This window comes from Dendrobates tinctorius, unplaced genomic scaffold, assembly GCF_039654945.1.
Source record: "Dendrobates tinctorius isolate UK_male_01 unplaced genomic scaffold, ASM3965494v1 ptg000232l, whole genome shotgun sequence".
Classification (NCBI taxonomy): domain Eukaryota; kingdom Metazoa; phylum Chordata; class Amphibia; order Anura; family Dendrobatidae; genus Dendrobates; species Dendrobates tinctorius.
The window spans coordinates 19342342-19362500 of NW_027361899.1; positions in this window are offsets into that span (position 1 = coordinate 19342342).

Consider the following 20159-nt stretch of genomic DNA (forward strand, 5'->3'; position numbering starts at 1 on the left):
TTACAGAACCCGAGAGGACATGAGACATGGGTTACATACAGTAAACCATTGCATATCCGTTATATTTTTATATGTCCCTCAATAATATTTGTAGTGTATGTGTAAAAAATTGGAGCTGTAGGTATTAAATTAAAGGATTAATTAACAGGAAAAAACTGTTGTGGGCTCATGCCCAATTTTCTCCGCCAGAGAGGGCAAGCCAGTGACTGAGGGCAGAAATTAATAGCCTAGAGAGGGACCAATGTTTTCGACCCCCCTGGCTAAAAAAAAATCTGCCCCCAGCCAACCCAGAAAAGGAGCAGCTGGAAGATGCGCCAATTCTGGCACTTACCCGCTCTCTTCCCACTGCTGTGTAGCGGTGGCATATGGGGTACTAAAGGGTTATTGTCAACTTGCTATTGTAAGGTGACGTTAAGCCTAATTAATAATGGGGAGGTGTCAATAAGAAGACACCTATCCATTATTAATCCACTAGTCAGAAAGGGATAAAAAATATTAAGAAAAAAGACTTAATGAAATAAACACATTTTTTTCATCTTTATTAAACTCCCAATCCATTTGAAGCCGTCGTTCTACTGTAAAAATACAAAATGAATAAGCAACAATATCCATACCTGTCCGCAGTACAGTCAAGTCCCATGCCACAATCCATCTCAAGGGGTTAAATAGTTTACAACTGGGAGCGGTGCTAATGCGACTGGCCTGGCTGTAAACCACGGAGGAATGACTGATATGCCGCCTGACCGGAGATGAACTGATTAGCGTGGGAAGGTTTCTGAACATTTTCCCACGCTGTCAGATCACCGCAGGTCAGGCGAGGAGTCTGCGCAGCCTCAGCGACTACCGCTGACGTCACTGAGGCTGCGCGAAGTCCCTGGCTGACCTGAGGTGAACTCATGAGTGTGGCAAAAAAGTTCCGAAACTTTCCCACGCTAATTAGTTCATCTCCGGTCAGCCGCCTGCGCAGACATGATTTAATTCATTCCTCCGTGGTTTACAGCCCGGGCCGGTCACATTAGCATCCTTCCCGGTTGTAAACTAGTTAACCCGTTGTGATGGATTGCAGCGAGGGACCTGACTGTACTGTGGAAAGGTATGGATATTGTTGTTTTTTTATTTTAAATTTTTATTACAGGAGAACAATGGCTTCAGTTGGATTGGCAGAATAATACACTTGGTCAAAAACTTTGTGTCATTATTTCATTAAAATAATTTTCAATGACTGTGTGTGTGTGTGTGTGTCTTTTTTAACCCTTTACTACTATAGGATTAATAATGGATATGTGTCTTATTGACACCTCTCCATTATTAACTCAGCTTAATGTCACCTTTCAATAGCAAGGTGACATTAACCCCTTATTACCCCATATGCCACCGCTACAGGGCAATAGGAAGAGAGAGGCTAAGTGCCAGGAAAGGCGCATCTTACAGATGCACCTTTTCTGGGGTGGCTGGGTGCAGATGTTTGTAGCCAGGGGGGGGGCAATAGCCATGGTCCCTTCCTAGGCTATTAATTTCTGCCCTCTCTCACTGGCTTTCTCTCTCTGGTGGAGAAAATTGCATGGGAGCCCATGCAATTTTTTTCCACGATTATAGCCTTAAGTTTAACCCCTAGAATTCCAAATTTTTCCTAACACAAACTAATAAATTTAATAAACACTGACATATATAAGTCGTTTTGATACAGTCATATGTTAAAGTTTGGGCACCCCTATTAATGTTAACCTTTTTTCTTTATAACAATTTTGGTTTTTGCAACAGCTATTTCAGTTTCATATATCTAATAACTGATGGACTCAGTTATATTTCTGGATTCAAATGAGGTTTATTGTACTAACAGAAAATGTGCAATCTGCATTTAAACAAAATTTGACCGGTGCAAAAGTATGGGCACCTCAACATAAAAGTGACATTAATATTTCGTAGATACTCATTTTGCAAAAATAACAGCCTCTAGTCGCTTCCTGTAGCTATTAATGAGTTCCTGGATCCTGGATGAAGGTATTTGTGACCATCCCTGTTTACAAAACAATTCCAGTTCAGTTAAGTTTGATGGTCGCCGAGCATGGACAGCCCGCTTCAAATCATCCCACAGATGTTCAATGATATTCAGGTCTGGGGACTGGGATGGCCATTCCAGAACATTGTAATTGTTCCTCTGCATGAATGCCTGAGTAGATTTGGAGCGGTGTTTTGGATCATTGTCTTGCTGAAATATCCATCCCCTGCGTAACTTCAACTTCGTCACTGATTCTTGCACATTATTGTCAAGAATCTGCTGATACTGAGTTGATTCCATGCGACCCTCAACTTTAACAAGATTCCCAGTGCCGGCATTGGCCACACAGCCCCAAAGCATGATGGAACCTCCACCAAATTTTACTGAGGGTAGCAAGTGTTTTTCTTGGAATGCTGTGCTTTTTAGCCTCCATGCATAATGCCTTTTTGCATGACCAAACAACTCAATCTTTGTTTCATCAGTCCACAGGACCTTCTTCCAAAATGTAACTGGCTTGTCCAAATGTGCTTTTGCAGACCTCAGGCGACTCTGTTTGTGGCGTGCTTGCAGAAACGGCTTCTTTCGCATCACTCTCCCATACAGCTTCTCCTTGTGCAAAGTGCGCTGTATTGTTGACCGATGCGCAGTGACACCATCTGCAGCAAGATGATGCTGCAGGTCTTTGGAGGTGGTCTGTGGATTGTCCTTGACTGTTCTCACCATTCTTCTTCTCTGCCTTTCTAATATTTTTCTTGGCCTGCCACTTCTGGGCTTAACAAGAACTGTACCTGTGTTCTTCCATTTCCTTACTATGATTCTCACAGTGGAAACTGACAGGTTAAATCTCTGAGACAACTTTTTGTATCCTTCCCCTGAAAAGCTATGTTGAATAATCTTTGTTTTCAGATCATTTGAGAGTTGTTTTGAGGAGCCCATGATGCCACTCTTCATAGGAGAATCAAATGGGAGAACTACTTGCAAGTGGCCACCTTAAATACCTTTTCTCATGATTTGATACACCTGGATATGAAGTTCAAAGCTCAATGAGGTTACAAAACCAATTTATTGCTTCAGGAAGTCAGTAAAAAGTAGTTAGGAGTGTTCAAATCAAGAAAATAATAAGGGTGCCCATACTTTTGCATCGGTCAAATTTTGTTTAAATGCAGCTTGCACATTTTCTGTTAGTACAATAAACCTCATTTGAATCCAGAAATATAACTGAGTCCATCAGTTATTAGATATATGAAACTGAAATAGCTGTTGCAAAAACCACAATTGTTATAAAGAAAAAAGGTTAACATTAATAGGGGTGCCCAAACTTTAACATATGACTGTATGTCATGGTTTACTATATGTAGCACATGTATAGAGGGAGAGACCTGTTAATCACCGACAGTGATGCTGGGAAGAGCCGGCCAGGGGTTCAAAGCTGGTGACTGGACTAGTCCGACATCTCCCCTGGTTGGTTCTTCCCAGCGCAGCAGAGGCTGATTGATAGCTCTCTCAATAATATAAATAAATATAAAAAATATTTTTGGCTCTTTGAATAAGTAATAAAAAAAAATCCATGAATGTACTAGAATAATAATATTTTTTTTTTAAAAAAAGGCTGCCCGCTGATCGCGCCTGCGTCTCGGCAGCTGTGCGGGGCCGTAACGGCGTATGTGAACGGCTCAGGACAAGTTCCAGTGAATTCATAATTTATAGAAAGAGTAAAATTTATAGAAAGAGTAAAATGGCGCTATTAAAAATGAAAAATAAAATAACACATACACCCTATTACGGTTAGGCTGGAATCACACTAGTGAGAAATACGGACGAGTCCTATGCACTGCACTCGTCCCAATGTTAATCTATGGGGCAGCTCCCATCAGCCGATTGATTTCTCGGACGTATTATACGTGCTGAGAAAATCTAAAGGACACCGGTGCGTATTTCTCGCAAGTCACACTCTGGTCCGTGTGTAATCCGTATTTTTCTTGCCCCCATAGACTTGCATTGGTGTTTTTCGGGCGTAATATCGTGCAAATCGCAGCATTCGTAAAACTGTGATCTATGAAAATATAGAGTAAATTAAGCCGATTGGTAAGCGGCGTAACGAGAGAAAAAAACGTCAGAATTACGTTATTTTGGCCACTGAAACATTGCAATAAAATACAATCCTTCTATCGCTTCTTATTGTATCTACCTCAAAATGGTATCAGTAAAAATGTCAGCTCAGGGCAAAAAAATAAGCCCTCACCCAGAGCCCAAAAAGATGGAAGTATCGGAAGCATTTAAAGAGACCGGGATGGATGAACACAAAACTTGTGATGAGCAAACGCGCTGGGATAAGGTGTTATCTGGGCATGCTCCGGTGTTATCCGAGTATCTCGGGCGTGCTCAGATAATATGTTTGAGTCCATGCGGCTGCATGATTCGCTGCTGTTAGGTAATCCCAGGATGTGTTGTGACTGTCTATCAAACAGGTAATCCCTGCATGTGTTGAGGCTGTCTTAACAGCCACGAGACATGCAGCCGCAGGGACTCGAACATATTATCCAAGCACTCCGAAGACGCTTGGATAACATCTGAGCATGCTCAGATAATGCCTTATCCCAGCACGTTCGCTCATCACTACACAGAACTTACACACTTGCTAAAAAGGAAAAAAAGAAATGTATATTAAATGGAAAGAGAGGGGCATATCTAAAGAAGAAAAATGCAGGGTAAGAGTTAGAAGAGCTAAAGCCAGTAATGAAGTGAAGCTTGCAAGGGAGATCAAAAGTAGCAAAAAAGGATTTTGGTGATTGTGATAGATCAACTCACTCGGCTGCCTAAAAAGGTAGGGACACGAACACTTTCTGTTTAAGATTTCAACTGGTTTATTAAAAATGTACTGCATAAACCAGTCCAAAATTAAGTAAGTAAACACGGCCCTTCTGGCATAACGGGAAAAAACAAAATAGCATACAGTACAGTCTGTGTCGCAGTGGGGATCCGCCCGCTTAGGGGAAAAAAAAAAGGTTCAGTTTTCTTTAACATGAGCACAGCTCTGAAAATCTTATCTCCAGACACACCAGGCACTGAATGAGTAAAGGCTCCACATTTACCTTCTGAACCACACCCTGGGGTGGATATATGGTGAACAGCCTCCCACCCACTCTTCAGTGTTCACAAAAACCTAGCCCTTAACCCAATTAACCCCTTGGAGCACTTAGTGTGCTGGAGTATTTTTTTCAGATTCATATCACTGAGGCTAACATCCTCAGTGACACATATCTCCCCTACAGTATTTTACTAGTGACCTTCTCACATATCCCCCCCATCTGCCTAAAGTCAGGGGTTTTGGCACTTTCAGTCATTAAACGGAAACCTAGACAGGGCATCTGAGTTACCATGTACTTTTCTGGACCTGTGCTCCACATAGAAGCTGAAGTCCTGGAGCGCTAGAGACCACCTATTCGCCAGGGCATTCTTCCCATTCCTTTCCCTCATCCATCTCGGGGCACATAATCTGACACTAGCCTGAACTTCTGGCGTAACAGGTAGTACCTCAGGGTGTCAGTTACCCATTTGATGGCCAAGCATTCTTTTTCCACGATAGCATAATTCTTTTCACAGGAGAATTTCCTACTTAGATATAGGATTGGATGTTCCCCACCATTTATTTCCTGGGACAACACGGCTCCCAACCTCTGAAGTGTCTGTGTGGACTACGATTTCCTTACTGAAGTCAGGTATGACCAAGATCGGCTGTTAACACAGGGCAAGCTTCCATCTCCGCTTCAGAAGACCACTTGGCCGTCAATGTCTTTGTGCTCTTAAGAAGGTCAGTCAGGGGTGCAGCTATCATGGCGAAATTAAACTACTGATAGTATCCCACAATTCCCAGAAATGCTCTATCCTGTTTCTTGAAGACAGGTTGCAGCCACTTTTGGATTGCCTCCACCTTATTCACTTGCGGCTTTATTTTTCCTCTACTGATGACATAGCCTAAGTATTTTACCTCCTCCTTCCCCGTGGTGCACTTCTTTGGGTTTATGGTAAACCCTGCCTTCCTCAGCACATCCAGTACCGCCTGGACCTGCTGCAGATGACTTCCTCAATCCGGGCTGAAGATCACAATCTCGTCCAAGTAAGCTGCAGCATACTTTTTATTAGGTGCTAGTCCATGGCCCTCTGGAAGGTGGCTGGGGTTTCCTGCAACCCGAAAGGCATTCTGGTGTATTGGAAGCAACCGTCAGGTGTAGAGAAGGCCATCTTCTCCTTTACACTGTGGGACATGGGAATATGCCAGTACCGTTTTATTAGGCCCAGGGTAGTGATGTTTCTGGCTGACCCTAGCCTCTCAACGAGTTCATCGACACGGTACATCGGATACCCATCGAATTTGGACACCTCATTCAACTTCCTATAATCGTTACAAAACTGCCATTCTCCATCGGGCTTCAGTATAAGGACAATAGAGCTGGACCAGCCGCTCTTTGACTCCTCAATGACGACCAGGCTGTACATTCTCCTCACCTCCTTCTAAATCGCCATGCTTCAGGGATTCGTTACAGTTGTAGGTTTATTCGCACATGTGGTTCCGTCAGAATTTCATGCTTGACAACCTGCATAGATCCCAGCAAATCTGAAAACAGGTCTCGGTTCCGCTGAAGCAGTTCTCGGTACTGTTGTTTCTGGGCCAGTGACAGTGTCTCTGCCACTGTGACATCCTCAGCGTTGACTTCGGAATTGGCCCCCAGGCATGTAGCTTCCATTAGCTCCCTGTTTCGCCACAGCTTAAGCAGGTTGATGTGGTACACTTGGTAGGATTTTCTGCTCCCTGGCTTGTGGACCTTGTAGTTGACGTCACCCAACTTTCCGACCACTTTGTATGATCCCTGCCACTTGGCCAGAAATTTACTTTCGACAGTGGAAATCAGCACTAGCATCCAATCTCCAGGGCTGAACTGTCTCAGTCCTGTCTCAGTCTTGCAGACCGATTTGCAAACTCCTGTCTGGGCCTCTTGTGCCTGAAGGAAGCTCTCTCTCACAATAGGCATCACCTTCGCAATACTATCCTGCATCTGGGCAACATGCTCGGTGATGCTCTGGTGGGGTGTAACCACTGCTTCCTAGGTCTCCTTTACAATATCCAGAGGTTCCTGAGGGTACCGACTGTACAACAGCTTGAAAGGAGAAAATCCCATAGAGGCCTGTGGAATTTTCCTAACAGAAAATAGCAGATACGGTAGTATGCAATCCTTCTCTAAAACCTTTTTGAGCATTGACTTCAGGGTTTTGTTGAACCTATCCACCAGTCCGTCCGTCCGTCTGCGGATGGTACACTGATGTCCTGAGTTGCATAATCTGGAGGGCGTTACACATCTCCCTCATCACTTTAGACATAAAAGGAGTTCCTTAGTTCGTCAGGTTTTCTTTTGGCAAGCCTGTCCTGGAAAAAATGTATACTAGCTCTCGGGCTATACTACTAGTGAAGGAGTTTCTCAGATGTAATGCTTCCAGGTACCGTGTTGCGTAGTCCATGACCATCAGGATATATTGGTGCCCTATGACAGACTTGACCAGGGGTCCAACAAGATCCATAGCAAAGAGGTCAAGTGTGACCTCTATTGTGAGTAATGGCAATAGGGGACTACGGTAGTGAGAAACGGGAGCAGTAAGCTGGCAGGTGGGACAGGATCGGCAATAGTTAACAATCTCTTGGTGACATCCAGGCCAGTAGAACCTATGAAGGACCTGCTCTTGGGTTTTGTCTATACCCAGATACCCACCTAAGACATGAAAATGGGCCAGGTCTAACACCCTATGCCTATAAGGCCCTGCTGCCACTAGTTGCTCTATTACCTCCCCTCTCAGTATAATAACCCAATATAGCAAGTCCACATTTACCACAAAGTATGTTGGCCCCCGGCTCTTGGGCAAACCCATATAGAACAGTAACATTATCAAATGCCCCTTTTAATCCCTTTACCCCCCCCAAGCTTGTTTTCATCTTAATCCCTTCACCACCTTTGATTTTTCCATTTTTGAGTTTTGTTTTTCTGCTCCCCTTCTTCCCAGAGCCATAACTTTTTTTATTTTTCTGTCAATATGGCCACGTGAGGGCTTGTTTTTTTGTGGGACGAGTTATACTTTTGAACAACATCATTGGTTTTTCCATATAGTGTACTGGAAAATGGGGGAAAAAAATCCAAGTCTGCTTTTTTTTTTTAAATCTTTTTTTTTGGTGTTAACTAAAGGGGTTAGCTAGTTGGACAGTTTGTTCCGGACACAGCAATGCCAAATATGTGTACTTTTATTGTGTTTTATTCATAATAATATTTATTTATGGCCACCACATCAAATCCCTGTCATGGCCAGCCCAGTCTCCAGACCTGAACCCCTTTGAAAACCTCTGGAATGTAATCAAGAGGAGGATGGATAGTCACAAGCCATCACACAAAGAAGAACTGCTTACATTTTTGCGCCAGAAGCAGCGTGAAAGACTGGTGGCAAGCATGCCTAGACGCATGAAAGCTGTGATTAAAAATCATGGTTATTCCACAAAATATTAATTTCTGAACTCCTCCTGAGGTAAAACATTAGTATTTCTGTTTTTAAGTGATTATGAACTTGTTTTCTTTGCATTATTTGAGGTCTGAAATCACTGTTTGTTTGCTTGTTTGTTTGTTTTTTTTGACGATTTTCTTTGTTAGAATAAAATACAAAATTTATTGCTTGAAAAATGCGGAGACATGTTGTCAGAAGTTTATAGACTAAAAGAGCAATTTACATTTTACTCAAAAATATACCTATAAAGAGAAAAATCAGACAAACTGAACATTTGAAAATGGTCTCTTAATTTTTGCCAGAGCATATAAATATATAAATATACAGTATATGTATTTATATATTATTGTTATTTTTTTTATTTTTAAGTCTGATCGCAGTTATATAGCAATGCAGGAGTATTTTAGTGTCATATTTTTTTTTTTTTTACTTTCTAAAAAAAGTTTTCAGTTTGTGTTGCGATTTTCCATAACTTTTTAATTTTCCTCGACGGTGCTATTTGTAGCTTATTTTTTTACTCGGCAAGCTGATGTTCTTATTGATACTGGGTCGCCCTCCCAGGGCTGTGGGGTACCGGGCCGGTGTGAGGGGGAAAGTATCACGGCAGCTGTGACCCGGTCCGTGGCCCTGGGCGCCCAATGTCAATGGTGGTGTGTGGTTAATGGAATTGAATAGTTCGTGACGCTACCTGTGGTGTTCGGCAAGGGAGATGTTAAGCCGACGCTGCAGACAGATCCTCTGGGACAGATGGTGTGGTGCAGCAATGGTGGTATAGCCCTCCACAGGCATGGCTGTTGTCCCAGGGCAGTGTAGATGTGGGGACACCTTGATGGTGTAGTGTCTGGTGCAGGGAATGTAGCAGTGCTGGCGGACACAAGAAGGAATGGAGGACACCAGGGCTTGCAGTTTCAACGCTTTACTCACAGTTCTTGGTAACCACTGGTGCCCGCTTCCATGCCGTGTCCTCCGGGGCAGAGACTCAATCAACCTCTCGGGCAAGTTAGGCTTCTCCTCTCCAACACTCCGCCAACATGTACCTTTCCTGAACGACTCCTCTATTGCGCCTTTAGTGTGAAGAGCTCCAGTACCGTGGTACTCTGAAGTTCCTCCTGTCAGATGTTCCTAGAACCTTACTTGTATGACAGACAGCTGTAGCCTCTATCGGCGACTCCCTTCTCCGGAGTCCTGGCTCTCTATTCGGTTGCTGTGGTGTCCCAAGTGTTAGATGGGAGTAGTGCATTTACAGTCAACTACTCCACCGGTGTCTGCTGCAGAACCATAAGTGTCCATACAACCTCGGGGACCGGGCCCCGGCCTTGCGCTGAGAACCTATAGGCAGGGTTCCTCTTCCAACCCACAACTCCTCTCTGTTCTCCTACTCCTTCGTTCCGCACCGTTCCTTCTCTCTCTTATGGAAGCTTAGATTGCAGTTCTACGTCTTTCTCCTTCTGTTCCTTTCCTAGGGAGCTCGTTCCATTAAGACCAGTCCTCAGCCTCTCCTGACTGACTGCCTTCCTCCGCCTTGAGCTCCCCTCAGGCTGACCTCCTGTCAGCCTGCTCTCAGCCTCTCCTCCAGGACTGAACTCAACTCAACTCCAAACCTTCCCACTCTTTTTTATCTAACTCCACCCACCTCCCAGCACATCTCGTGTTATGAACCAAGGACCCACGAAAGGTGCTCTGATATCCTCTAAGCATGGAGCCGCAATCCGGTCCATTACTGAACTATCCTGTGTGTGGGTGCGAGTGTTGGAGTGTGGAAAGGAGTTCCCAACTTACCTAGTTGGTGGGGCACCACACCTTAGGAGAAGGTGCAGTACCTCTGTGGCGACTGAGCCTCAGGGGCGCCACAATACAATTTCAGGAGAAATACAGCGGTATGATTGATTTTTGTTGCATTTTTTAAGGAGGCATGGTTGACCAAAAAATGGCAATTCTGAAATGTAATTTATTTTTTTTTTTTTTTTGCAGTTTACCGCTTGGGATAACCAGTTTTATATTTTCATACTGGAGACATCTATGGGTACATGGATAGACATTTTTTTTTTCCGTTTTGGATATTGAGGAAGGAAAATGTTATATATTTTTATAAATTTAGTAGTCTACATATTATTTTTTTAGGACCCCTAATGAACTCAAACCTATGATCCTTCGATTGCCTGTACCTTATACTGCTATGCTTTAGTATTGCAGTGTATACTGAAACTGAACAGCCCTGCTGAAGCCCAGGTTGTTCCCAGGCCCAAGATGCCAGCAACTGGAGACATCATTAGACCCCTAGCTGCCACAGCAACCCTTGAACACCCCTTGAGTGGGCAACAAGGTCAGTGAAACTATTAGCTTTGATAAATGAGGCCCAGATGGTAACCAATCAGAGCTTACCTTTCATTTTTCCAGAGCACTATATGAAAAGAAAGCTGGACTTTGATTGGTTGCTATGGGCTGCAACAACAATCTTATACGAGGCCTACATGGCAACCAAATAAAGGTGCTTTGTTACTGTTGATGAGGCCTGGTATATGATTATGATCTTTCAGATCTTTGATCCTGCAGAAAACCTGGAGCTGCAGATACAAGTTATTTTCGCAGAAAGGGTCCTAATTTGCCGCATGTTTCACCGTTTGCATTGCAAAGGGTTACGTTCAATGGGAACATCCTTTTAGGCCTTTCAGACGCCCACTATAAATTGTGGGGGGTTTCTGTTTCTGGGGCAGACAGAAGATTAAATGGGGCCTTTCTTTGCACTGTTGTTGCATTTTTAAAGGGATATTCTGTCTGATAAATGATTTTAATCCTTTAGTGACTGGGTCAATTTTTTTTTTTGAAATCTGACCAATGTCACTTTATGTGGTAATAACTCTGGAATGCTTCAACAAATCCCAGTGATTTTGAGATTGTTTTTTTTTTTTCCCGGTGTACATTATAATTTATGATAATGGTAAATTTAGGTCGATATGTTTTGTGTTTATTCACAAAAAATATCAGAAATTTGCCAAAAATGTAAAAAAAAATAAAAAAATAGCAATTTTCAAACTTTGAGTGATTATCTCTTTTAGGCTACTTTCACACATCAGGTTTTCGGCGTCAGGCGCGATCCGGCGTCGTGCCGGAGCGCCGGATCCGGCAAATATTTCGTAAAACCGGATGTGACGGATCCGTTTTTCTGCCGGATCCGTCTTGTTCTTGACAGACAAAACCGGATCCGTCTCATCCGGTTAATCCGGTTTTTGTTCCGTTTTTCGACGGATTACGCCGGATCCGGTTTTTAAAATCGCCCCTTGTGGCCTTCCGAACGGGATTGGCTACTGGAAAACTATATATACTATATGTTCCTACAGCCCTTCTTTGACAGGTTGTAGAGGAGAAAGTGCAGGTTGGAGAGAAGAGCAAGTTACTGGCGAAGATGGATGTTGTGATTGGAAATATTTTGAAGAATTTGGCGGATTTTACAGCGGAGGCGAATCGTTTGAGGGTGATTGTTCTGGAGAAGGAGAGAGCGAGACAGCAGCGCATCAGGCATCGTAGACGACGTTTGTGGATCCACCCCATCACAGCCAAGAGAATGACGCGTGGGGTCTATTCTACACTCTGCATGGACCTTAGACGAAACCCGGATAAATTTTTTGGATATGTTCGGATGAAAATGGAGAATTTTGATTACTTGGTGGAGCGCATTGCACACCTCATAAGAAAAGCGGACACCTATTGCCGCTTCTCTGTTTCACCCGCAGAGCGTCTGATGGTGACTTTAAGGTAAGCCACATTTATTGGATGTGATCGCATCAGAGCACACTTTCACTGCAATCTTGTTGGTGGTAGTTTGTATCTCCAAGTGTTATAGGTCAGTTTTGGTATGTAATGCTGTGATTTTAAACTAATTGATTGTTTTTTAATTCCCCACAGATTTCTTGCAACTGGAGAATCCCTTTCGTCACTGCATTTCCAGTACAGACTCGGGATTTCCACCATATCTGGAATAGTGAAGTACACATGCCGTGCACTGTGGGACTCCTTAGCTGAAGAGTTTTTACCAGAGCCCACAACAGAGAGGTGGATTGAAATTTCAGAAAAGTTTCTACAGATATGTCAGTTTCCCAACTGCTTGGGCGCTGTGGACGGGAAACATATCCGCATTGTAAAGCCAGCCGGATCGGGATCGGAATATTTCAAGTACAAGAAATATTTCTCCATTGTCCTCATGGCCATCGCTGACGCGGAATACAAATTTATTGCTGTTGATATTGGGGCCTATGGCCGCTCCAATGACTCTCAAGTTTTCAAACTGTCTGCCATGGGGCGTAAACTGTATGGAAACACCTTCCAGTTCCCACCACCTAGACCGCTGCCGCAAACATCTGGTCCACCTATGCCATTTGTCTGTGTAGGGGATGAAGCCTTCCAGCTGTCAGAACACCTTTTGAAACCGTACTCTAGCAGAGGATTGACAAGAACAAAACGCATTTTTAATTACCGCCTCACAAGAGCAAGAAGAATGGTTGAATGTACCTTTGGTATTCTGACAGCCAAATGGCGGGTCCTATTGACTGCGATCAACCTCAAGACAGAAACTGTGGACGAGGTGATCAAAGCGTGCGTGGTACTCCACAATTTTGTTATCTGCAAGGAACCCATTTCCATTGAGGACACCTCTGAAGAAACCACCTTGCAAGATTACCATGACATTACCACTAGAAGTTCTGTGTCGGTTTCAGTAATGAGGGACAATTTTGCACTATACTTTATGTCACCTCAAGGCAGAGTACACTGGCAGGATGACAGAGTGTGAAAGATTTGTGCCCTTAACCAAACTTGTGTACCTTCTGTACCAACAGTATATACCTTTGCCAACCAAAGTTGGCTATCTTGTCATGGTCTTACTATTTTTACCTTTAGGCCACAGGTGTGTACCTGGTTGTGTTTTATGCAAAGTATTTCACCTTGTAACAAAAGTTGTGTACATTGTTAGGAAATCACCAACAATAAACACAACTTTTTAGGTGAAATACTTTGCTTCAAACACAACCAGGAACACAACTGTGGCAAAAAGCTAAAATTTACCCACAGTTATATACCTGGTTTTGAATACCTTTTTACCTTTTAAATACCCTGTATTTAACCTTTTTTTTAAACATAGTTCGCCGCAGAAAGAAATGACAGACAACCATTGTGAAACGATAATTTAACTTTTATTTAAAATATTTTTTTTTTGTAAAATGTTTTTAATGTGCAAAAAACTTTTTTAATAAAGGTTTTAAAACCAATAGGCATTTTTATTAAAAAAACACATTATAAATCTGTGTAGTGTGGGGTGGAAATACTGCTGGAGGGGCTGCGGGACACTTCGACACTGGGAGTGTGGAGAGAGGACTGGGATCGTGGTGGGGAAGGAACAGTTAGAGGTGAAGGTGTGGAAAAAGCTACAGAATGGGTGGACATGTGGGAGGCAGAAGAGGTGGTGGGCGGTGGAGTGGAGGGTTGGGCAGGGACTGTAGGAGCAGATGATGTTGATGGCAAGTTGTATGGGGAAGGAGTTTGGTACAGGGAAGGAGTTTGGTACGGGGCAGGTTGCTGGAAGTGGGGAGATGTCTGGTACTGGGGAGGTTGCTGGTACTGGGGAGGTGGCTGGTACTGGGGAGGTGGATGGTATGTAATAGGAGGGGGAGGATGGAAAGTGGCTGGAGGGGGTGCAGGTGGAGGAACTACTGGGGTGGGATGAGGAGGTTGGGAGGTAATGTGCTGGAGAGCACCGTGGCATGAATGCATTACATGCATCTGCTGGGTAGGAGAGAGCGTTTCCATGCGCTCCACAACAGACCTGAAAAAAGTGTGGTTTGGCGAAGATCTTGCTTCTGAATGCATGGTTTGCAGAAGTGTCTTCACCTCCAGAATGCTGGAGTTGATCTGCTGAAAGCCTGCGGAGATTTGCTCTGACAAGACTTTTAGACAGTTCTGGAAAGATGCATTCAGATGCAAGAACTCTGGCGCATAAGTCTTTTCCTGACCCCTCTGCCGCTGCCGCCCAGTACCCGCAGGTGTACTAGAGGTGGCAGGGGCAGAAGGGTGGGGTAAAGGGAAAGCGATCTCCTCACCAGCAGCTTAATGTAATGTAGGCGGCCACGATGCTCCTGTGCTGGTGGATGGGACAGAGGGGTCGAATGTGTGGGAAGGCTGTGAAGGTGCAGATGTACCGGGGCGGCCGAAGTGTCCCTCGGTGCCAGTCTCCTCAGGGATTGCCTCAGAAGGGTCCAACCGTGCAGGCTCCCGAGTGCTGCTCACCGTGCTGTGGAATAAAGAGAAAAAAAAACAATTAAAATACTGACATGGTATGGCCCTGGCTGAAAAAAAATTGTTACATCTAAACATTTTTTTTCACATGTGGTGTGTAATATTTACCTTCTGGTGACCATTGTTTCCCGGAGGAACGACAGGGCTTCTGCGTACTTGTACTTGCTCCTGCGTCCTCCAGATCCACTCGGGGCCCGCATCTCTTTATTGAACTCCTTCTTGAAACGATCCCTCACAGACCGCCACCGCTTCACAATTATGTCCCCTGTAACGAGAAAGGAGTGGTTAGTATACAACATCAGTGTTTCCCAAACTCCAGTCCTCATGGTCCCCAGGGGTCATGTTTTCAGGATTTCCATAGTAAATGGAAATCCTGAACACATGATCCATGGGGACCACGAGGACTGGAGTTCGGGAAACACTGGTTTACATCAAGCAACCGGTACTGTATATACTTATGCTCTTTAATCTGGGCCCGAGCATCGAGGTCCTCCCAGCGGTCCACAAGGAGCGAACAGATTTCCTCCCAGAGTCGTCGGGTAACGATCAGGTTCGCCGGTCAGCCATATTCCATAGCGGCTCCCTTTCTCTGACGAGATCGATGAGGTGGTCCACATCAATCCCTCCATCCTCACCGTCAGAGTCGGGAGCACGCTGTGAAGGCTGTTAAAGAAAAAGACAAAAATAACATAATTAGCCTCCACAAAAGAAATGAAATAAAAAGTGCAAAAAAACAAAGCAAAAATATTTATACTTACACGCTGGTGACCGCCGCATCGCTGTCGCCGACGACCCTGGGAGGCACTGCGAGGACCTCTTGGCCGAGCACCAGATTGGGAAGACTAGAGAAGAAAAGAAAAAATGTTATGTCTTTGGATGTAGGCATTTGTTTGCTGTGTGTGGTCTGCAGAACATTGTTTTCTATGTGTTGTGTGTAGTGTGATGTTGTGTTTCTGCGTTTGATGCAAAAAACTTACCAATTGTGAGCCCACTCCAGGTGTCTGTCCACCCCTTCCTTCTTCTTCTGGGAGCTCCTCTTCAGCTTGTGATTCCTGTTTTGAAATAAAAGGCAATGAATAGACATATATTACAGAGATGATGGATTTTGGAAATAAAAACTTACCGTCAAACGCTGACGATGCGAGGGAGGGCTCCCAGAAGAAGATGTGCTGTCTTCCTGCTGACCAGACTCCATGCCTGTGGGTGGTGTTACTGCTGCTGCCAGTGCTGCCAGTGCTGCCACTGTTGCTGCTGCAGCATCTCTTTGGCGGCTGTTGAATAAAGAGAAACAAAGGGCCAATGAATATCTTGATATTCCATGGCCCTAGTTTGGAGGAATGGGGGATTTGATAATTACCGTCTCTCATCTGCTGCTGGACTCCCCTCCTGTTGCTCAGCATGCTGCTCCATTTGGGGTGGTGGTGGTGCTGATGGTGCTGCTGCAGTGGTCTCCTGCCTTCTCCTGCGCCTGGTTCCTGTCTTGGGTGGCATGTTGGGTGTGGCTGAGGGTCCCACTGTCATGCTTTTATATATGTGTCTTGTGGGCAGAGCTACTGAGCATGCTCAGACCAAATAAACCGGATCCGGTGCATTGCGGCGCTCATAGGCTTTCATTGTGTGGAGACAAAAAACGTTACAGTAGCCGTTTTTTCCAGACGCCGGATCGCGACACATTGCCGGATCCGGCTGAAACCGGATGAAACGCATGGCCATTCGGCGCGATCCGGCGCAAATGCAAGTCAATGGGGGGGAAACCGGATCCGGCATTGCATTTCGCCGGATCCGTTTTTTGTCAAAAGTGCCGGATCGCGCCTGACGGCGAAAACCTGATGTGTGAAAGAGGCCTAATCCAGACACATACAACACAAAAACATTAATAAATAACATTTCTCACGTGTCGGCTTTACAGCGGCACCATTTGTAAAATGTTATTTTATTTTTGTTAGCCTCTTAGGAGGTTTAAAAATGGAGCAGTAATTTTTCATTTTTTTCAAGGAAATTTACAAAATTTATTTTTTTTGAAGGACCTACTAAGGTTTGAAATGACTTTGGGAGACCTATATATCGGAAACCCCCCAAAAGTGATACCATTTTAAAAACAGCACCCCCTGACATACTGAAAACTGTTGTCAGGTAATTTATTAACCCTTCAGGTGATTTTCAGGAATTAATGCAAAGTGACATGACAGGAATGAAAATATGTATTTTTACCACCTAAATGACACTGACTTCTGAGCAGGTTGCTATAGCCGGCAGACTCTAAGGCCGCTATTTGGTCGTGAATTACCATTTATAGGATGTAGTCACTATTGACAGCAGCATCTAAGGGGTTAAACAGATATGGATGGTGCCAACACTGATCATGGCTGATGCAGTAAGCTGTCAGCTATAGTGGACAGCCGACAGCTGCTGGATTGTCACCTGTATGGGGATGCTATTCTCTTATATCTCAGGTCAGTAAAAAAGACGTATTGGCGGTCATTAAGGGGTTAAAATATATCATAAAGGGTTAACCAAAACTTTAGCAAGAATGTAAGGGGCATTGAGCAAGTATCTAGATGGAAACTTGTCTTCTCACACTGCGTACACAGTTTTTTTGTTTTGTTTTTTTTTAGGAACTAAGACTGTAGCTGTAACCGCAAGAACGTTACGTATGTCTCATATGTGCTGTGCAAAAACAGTATATAAGGCTGGTTTCACATTTGCGCTTTTGTGCGCAGCGCACCGTGCGCACCAGGGTGCATGCGCACTGCGCACCTATATTTAACATGACGTGCGCATGGTCTTGCGCATACTTGCGTTTTCGTGCGCATGCGTTTTTTTGTCTTTCGCGCCAGGCGCGTCAGACGCAACATGTTGCATTTTTTGTTCCGCCCTGTCTCATCAAAAAAACGCATGCGCACGCTTGCGCACGGAATGCGCAAAAACACCACATTGGAGCCTATGGGAGCGCATGCGTGCGCATGGTCTTGCGCAGGCTTGCGTTTTTTATGCGCATGCGTTTCTAAGATAAACACGCCTGGAATGTGGTCTAGACAGTAAAAAAAAAAAAATTAAAACAAGGTGATAAAATGGTGTGGGCACTGGGATTCCACAACAGATTGCTCAACGAGTGGACACACAGCTAAGCACAAGCTGCACCAATGTAAGTATGAAAAACCTAATGTCTGGCTGAAATTTCAATACATTTCTATGTACTTATGTCTCTTTTTTTTTTATTGCAGCATGTCTTCATCTGGTGATGAATATGTCCCCGGGACAGGGTAAGAGGCAGAAGAAGTGAGTACCATGCTTCCGTATGGATTGGTAAAAATATTCACATGTGGTTAATTTTTTTTGTTTAATTTTCAGACCTCATCCTCCACCACGCCACCACCAACGGAGGAACGGCAGGAGCAGCAAGGCCAAGTGCGGGCGGGAAGACGGGATGTAAGTACAGACGGACTGTTTTTTTTTTTTACTTAATTTCTATGCTGGTTTATTTTCTTTTTTTTTGTAACTGTATTGAAAATTCTTTCAGGTGTTTATTTTTTTATGTTTTTGGTAAATTTTTATTAGTATTTTTTGGTAATTTTCCTTGTTTTTTTTTGCTGCTTTTTTGGTTACAGATTTTTTTTAAACTTCATTTCTAGGCTGGTTTATTTTCTTTTTTTTTTGGTGATCATTTTTTACTTTTTTTTTTTTTAATTTTCATGGTTGTTTTTTCGGTGTTTTTTTTGCTTTTTTGCATTTATTTTCATTTAAAACAAAAATTTTTTTCATGGCTTGTGTATCAATATCTAAAGCTCAAAGTGTGTATGTGTGTATGTATGTGTGTGTGTGTGTATGTTTGTTTGTATGTTTGGGTATATGGGCACGGGACTATGGGATGGCGGATATGTATGATGGTATATGGGCACGGGACTATGGGATGGCGGATATGTATGATGGTATATGGGCACGGGACTATGGGATGGCGGATATGTATGATGGGTATATGGGCACGGGACTGTGGGATGGCGGATATGTATGATGGGTATATGTGCACTGGACTATGGATGGAGGATATGTATGATGGGTATATGGGCCCAGGACTATGGATTGGAGGATGTGTGATGGGTATATGGGCACGGGACTATGGGATGGAGGATAATTTTAATTTTCTATAACTAACCACAGTTCTACTATGCCCAGGCAGCGCCGGGCTCTTCAGCTAGTTTTCTAGATTTTTCATTTTAAAATCTTTCAAAGATTAATGTTTGTCTTTCTTTTCTAGGCTCCACAGCGGGAGGAGGACCTCGCCCTGGACAACGACGAGCTCATCCGTCTAGTCCAGGAGCGAGTCCCGTTGTGGGACACCCGTCACCAACTGCACTCGGACAACGTGGTGATCCGGCGGCTCTGGAACGAGGTGGCCGAATCGCTGATGGATGGCTGGGACAACGCCTCTCCCCGGGTCCGCAAGGATTTTCGTAAGTATTTAAACGCAGTGTGATGCAGCAGTGATCTTGGCCGGGATCACCCAACTGTGTGTGATGCTATTAACTCCATGGAGTTTCTATCATCACACACAGTTGGATGATCACAGCCTCCAGTGCATAGTCTTCCTTTTTTTTTTTTTCCCCACAGTGAACAAAGTCAGAACCCGTTGGCGCTCGATGCAGGACCGCTTCAACAGCGATATCCGTCAGGAGAAGCAGGTTCGCAGTGGTGCTGCGGCAAGGACCGGCACGAAGTACAGATACCATCGTGCCTTGGCATTTTTAAGACCGGTCCTTGCCTCCCGAACGTAAGTATTTTCTAGTTGTATTGTGTTTTATTCTGTGCTTTTCTATTCCACAGGAGTTGGCGATTGTTAATTTATGGTAGTAATTTCTTTCTTTTCTTTTCACAGCACCTGGAGCAGCACCCTGCAACCTGGGCCCGAAGCGGTCCTTCATCAAGCTGCCCCGGACCCCTCCCAGCCATCCATCAGCGAGGAAGCACCTTGCAGGTCTGCACCACAGTCATCTGGAGACCAGGAAGCTGGTCGCTCGGGTGGTCCCCTGTCCCAGGTCTCTGCCACTGGTTTTGCGGGCACTTCCCAACAGCAGCGGCAGAGGACCTCGGACAGGCCTCTCATGCCCGAGTTCGTTGAACTGAGCTCGGTCTTTCAGAGTAGCCTCAAGGCACTCTCCGATAGACTTGAGAGTGGTTTCCTCCTTTTGGACCAACGCTACAAGTCTATCGAGGGTCGCCTTGAGCGCCTGGAAGTCGACCTCACCAGACCAGCGCATCATTTTTATACACAAATAGCTCGGGACACGGCGGAACACCTTACCCCTGACCTCCAGTTGACTGTCATGCAGGCCTGCAA